Raw genomic sequence first — 5,583 nt, forward strand, 5'->3', positions numbered from 1 at the left:
ACAAGCCCGCTCGGCCGTCTTCGGCTTCCAGTGTTCGTTCAGCTTCTTGTCCGGGATCGATAGTAAACTCCAGGAAATCCAGGAAAAAAATAAGGAAAGTACTCGGAGGCGGGTGCACGGATTCCGGGAGAAGGTTGGGTAAGAAGAAGGGATAGAATGAAGCAAGGGTCCGGGAACAAGAAAGGCAACAAAGTTCAGAGAAAGCGAACTACAGAGCACACGTCTAGCCACAGCTAACAGTAGCGTTGAGACGCGTGGAAGCGCGGGGGTGTGGCTAATTTATTGAGCGTGCTGCAATGAACGTGAAGGCTGGCAGGCAGCGTTCAGTGTTTGCGGCCATGTTGGTAGTACAACACAGTGCAAGTCCTGACGTGACAGGGACCAGGAGGCCCAGAAGGGGCGTGTCCGAAGGTTCATGACACATAGCTCAAAACTTTGCATACAAAAATAATGTAAAACCCGATGAAAGCAAACATAGATATAGAGTGACCGATTGTGATGGGCACTTAGTCAAAATTACCAAACGAAGCTTAATTAATCATGCAAAATTGTCATTAAAAACTCCTCAACAGAAAGAACTATATAACATGTCTCTGTTACAACTTTTCAAACCATGGAGAAAAGAGGAAGACATACTAGATAACTATGACTGCTATGAAGATGCTTTCAAAGCAAATTAAAGCACTATCACTGATGTGAACTTATGATCAGCGTTGATTGCTGCATGTTGCATTAAGGAACATACCTACTAGTGGCCACTGATGATTACTTAAAATATCCTGAGGTGGAGATCATACCATCGACAGCAGCGGACGTAGTAAGTCCGACTCTGGAAAAGATGTTCGCCACATACAGGCTACCCAAATATGTCAAGAGTGACAATGGGCCACTGTTCCAAGAGAGAGAACTAATGAAATACATGGACAACCTACACATCCGCCACCAGCCACCACATCACCCCACGGTGGTTACAAGCAAATGGAGATGCAGAGCGGTTATTGAGAGCCCTCATGGATATGCAAAGCCCAGAAAAGCCCATGGCGAGTTGATCTGTACAGGTATTTACAAAATTACCGGTTAACACCACACAGCTCAACGGACATAGCCCCGGAAGATCTGAAGTATGGGACACTCATTAACTCATCAATACCGCACCTCCACAGCAGGGTGGTGAAGGATATAGACGCAGAGCGCACTCATGCCAAGCAAGTAGCCACAATTGTACATATGAGCACCAAGAGGTATGCAAACTAATCAAGACATAAGGTGGGGGACCGAGTGCTGGTGTTGAAGAATGCAACAAAATCCAAGCTATCGGCCCGGTACGACCTCACACCGTGGAGGGTAGTCCATTGAGAAGGCACAATGATAATCGCTAGCCGGCCCACAAAACTGTCACGAGAAATGCATCATGGTTTAAGCGAGTTCTGAAGGACCTATGGACTGAAGATCAGGAACAGCCCCACGGGCAGAGTAATGACACACTGCAGCCCCTGATGAACACTCGAGAAGGCGAAAGGGAGCTAGGACCTATCCAGGGTCACCAGTCGGATACCAAAGAGACTATTCCCAATTTAGAGGAGGAATCGGATGAGACAGAGATTGCCAAGACCATGCCCCGCCCGCGCTGCAGTGGGTATGACCTGATGGTGGTCCTGTGGGCCCATGGTAATCTGAAAGACTATGGGCCTTATTACAACACTGGTGGTACAGGGTTAACGGTGCCATAAAAGGTGCCGGCGCCGTTTACCCCATACCGCCTCATTACGAGGTCCCCTCGCGGGACCCTGGAAGTAATGCCTGGTCAAACCAGGCGTGCTTACCGGGTCCCGCGAGGGGAAGAGGGAGCAAACAACGGGCCAACTCTTAATGGCCTCTCCCATTCCCATTCAGCCCTATGGGGGCTGAAATGGGCATGGGAAGGACCAGGTCTGGGTTCTTGGAGGGAGGAATTACTGGGCCTTCCGAACTCGGAATGGCCCGGTAATTCCTCATTCTGTGGCCCCGGACGCGATTTCGGCGGCAGCCATGCCGAGGTCGTAATAAGGCCCAATGTGTGTTAATATGGACCTAGTGCGTGTCTGGGAGCAGAATATACACACACAGGTTATGTGGGGTTTTCAAAGTTGCCTATGTTTTATTTGATTGGCAAAAAGGAGGAATGTTATCTGTGTCACGTCACTGTACACGGCGGGATGTGACGCACATGTAGAATAAAGTTCTGGGGCACCCCGAAGCCCGGTAGTTTGGGTTACACAAGCTACAAGTGTGCAGCTTATCCTTTAGCGCTGTGCTTGCAGGCCTCAGCCGGCCCCAATGTCGCATCAAGGCCCGGCCCATGGCAGGGGTGCTTTGAGTGCAGCCAACACAACAGGCACAGATGTGTGTTACGTGCCCCAATAAAGATTGCCCACGCTAATAGCTCAGGAAAGTCTTCATTCTATCAAAGACAAGGAGGCGAGCATTATGCATTATCTTTCTTTAATACTGCCAACTCAGCATTTTAAAAGTTCAACTTTAACTTTTTGTTTTTCGTTTTTCTTGTATAACATCAGGAAAACAAACGCAAAAGTTACAAGTTCCTCATGAGAACAAAATTCCACAAAAGTCCAGTGAACCACAACTCCCATGAACCTGAGGACCTTTGTAGTCCTGACCTCCTCTTTCCCACCAATCCGGGCATAGGACGGGGTATAAACTCTCCCCCTCCCAGGTCCATTCCTCTTTCTTTATCAACAGAGTCCAAATCCTAAAAACCATTCAAACAGTGCAACTCTAGCCATCAGAACTGTCCTGCTCCGTAGCTGTCGTATCGAAACGGTCCAACGGGGACAACTTGCTAGGATAAGATCTGCTCATTGACCCACAAGCTCACAACGTCTTCTGGTCGTCTCCTACGAAAATAGAAACATTAACATGAGGGCGGGCATGATAACAAAATGTTACATAATGAAATTCAATCAGTCATTTCAACACATTGGGCGGGATATAATGCTTGCCTCCTTGTCTTTAGTAGTATGAAGACTTTCCTGAGCTATTAGCGTGGGCAATCTTTATTCTATGACAAGCCAGGAGGCTCGCATTTTGCTTGTTCAAAGCTTATCACTCTATTCGGTATATCCGATACTGGTTTGAAATAAAACTTCTTAAAGGTGGATTCAGAGGACCGATCAGCAGACTTCATAATATCTTGCAATGACACTCCTGCTGCAAAAGCTCTAGACGCCATCGCTCCTCTCGCTGAATGCGCCCCAAATAAGGATAAATCTATCCCTGCCCATTGCATCACTTCTCTCACCCACCTCGCAATAATCGCTGTGGCTACCGCATGATGGAGTTTTCTACACGCTATAAGCAGTTGCGTTACGCCGCGAGGTCTAATCTGCGCTGTTGCCGCCTCATAATATTTAATACATTTTGCCACACATAGCTTCTTATTTTCTGTAAAATACGGGTAGGAAATCACTCTGGAATCGTCTTAGTCCTTTTTACGATGGTAAAAGCTACTCCCTCTGGGTAAAATATTTTCCTATCAATCTCTAATGCTTTCACGTCTGATACTCTCCGACAGGCCACGAGGCATAGAAGCATAGCTAATTTGCCCGATAATTGTGATCGGGACAAAACCTAATTTTCCGGCCATCTAAGGAATAACTCAAACACGTCTCTGACGTCCCAAAGAACTGCATATTTGGGTTCTGGAGGCCTCCGCAATTGCATTCCTTTGAGAAGACGCAGCACCGCCGGATGTTCTCCTGCAGGCTTATTTTCCACCTTGTTGTGCCCTGCTGAAATTGCCGACCTGAACACTCCTATCGTTCTGTAGGCACAACCATCTTGAAACTTTGAAGCTAGAAAATTAAGGATGTGCACTAAAGGAGCAGAAATGGGATCCAAACTGTGTTCCGAACACCATCGTCCCCAGCTGTTCCAAGCTGAGTTATAGCTCCTAACGGTGGAAGGCGCCCAGGAATCTCGGATACAGTCTGCAGCGAGTTCCGAAATTCCTGGCAAGTTCCATCTTTCCCTGGAACCCTGCATGCCATTAGCTGCAAGGATCCTGCTTCTATCAGTGGGTGGTTCCGACCGGTCGGGTCGAGTAGAAGGTCCTGCCTGTTCGGAACTATCCTCGGAAAATCCATAGAAAGTTCGATCGCTACTGGAAACCAGGGCTGGGCTCTCCAGCAAGGCAGCACCATCACCACCTCCGCCTTGTCTCTGCGGACTTTGGCTAGGACTCTCGTGATCATCACGAATGGCGGAAAGGCGTTCTGGACTGCTCCGTTCCATGGCTGCAGAAAGCCGTCTGTACCCGCTGGACCCAGGTCTATCCTCCAGCTGTAGTACTGAGGTGTCTGCACATTCAACCTGGAGGCAAATAGATCTATTTCCAGGGGCCCCCACATCTCCTGAAGGTGCTTGAAAATCAGGGGGTGTAGCTTCCAATCGCTGGAGTCTACAAGATACCGAGAATTCCAGTCTGCTATACTGTTCTGACTCCCTGGAAGATATTCTGCGGTTACCGCAATGTTGTTCAGAAGGCAATAGTGCCAGAAATCTTTCGTTAATTCCGCTAGCATTCTGGATTTCGTGCCTCCTAGCTTGTTGATGTAGCGGACTGCTGAGATGTTGTCCATCTTGAGCAGTACGCAACACTTCACTCTGTCCTTTGTAAATGCTCGAACCGCGAAGGAACCTGCTAGGAGCTCGAGACAATTTATGTGGAGCTTCATCTCTTTCTCTGACCATCTTCCCCCTGTCTGTGTCTGATCGCACCTATCTCCCCAGCCTGTCCTGCTCACATCTGACTCTATGGTCAGTTCCGGAACAACCCCGAAAATCGCTCGTCCGTTCCAAGCTTCAATATGCTCTAGCCACCACTGCAGTTCTGCTATGGCTTCCTGATCTAGCTCCACTAATTGATGATATTTCAAGCCTCCTCGAAGGTTCTTTATCTTTAACCTCTGCAATCCTCGATAGTGCAACGGACCCATAAAAATGACTTGAATGGATGCCACTAGCAGTCCCACTACTCTGGCTAGACTCCGAAGAGAGATAGACCGCTTTGCTAACACTACTCTGAGCTCTTTCCTTATTGCTCTCACTTTGTGGTCCGGGAGCTCCAGGATCGCTTTCACTGTATCTATGGTGAAGCCCAAAAATTCCAGCCGCTGGATTGGCTCTAACTGCGATTTCTCTAAGTTCACTAAGAAACCCAGAGAGGATAGGAAATTGAAAATCCACCGTATATCCCTCGCGAGAGTTTCTCTGCTGGATCCCATCACTAGGATATCATCCAGATATATGATCATACGCACTCCTCTCTCCCTGATAGCCGCGGCCACTGGCTTCATCACTTTTGTGAAGGCCCAAGGGGCTGACGCCAGTCCGAATGGAAGACATGTGAAGCGCCAAATCTCCTCCCCCCATCGGAACCTCAGATACTTCCGAAACGTCGCTGCTATCGGGATTGTCAGATAAGCGTCCTTGAGATCTAGGCACGCTAGCCAATCTCCTGAACGCAACAGATCTCGAAGGAGGTGAATACCCTCCATCTTGAAGTGATTGTACACTAACCAGCTG

Source organism: Ambystoma mexicanum, chromosome 2q, assembly GCF_040938575.1.
Source record: "Ambystoma mexicanum isolate Mex_15411 chromosome 2q, UKY_AmexF1_1, whole genome shotgun sequence".
NCBI classification, from domain to species: Eukaryota; Metazoa; Chordata; class Amphibia; order Caudata; family Ambystomatidae; genus Ambystoma; species Ambystoma mexicanum.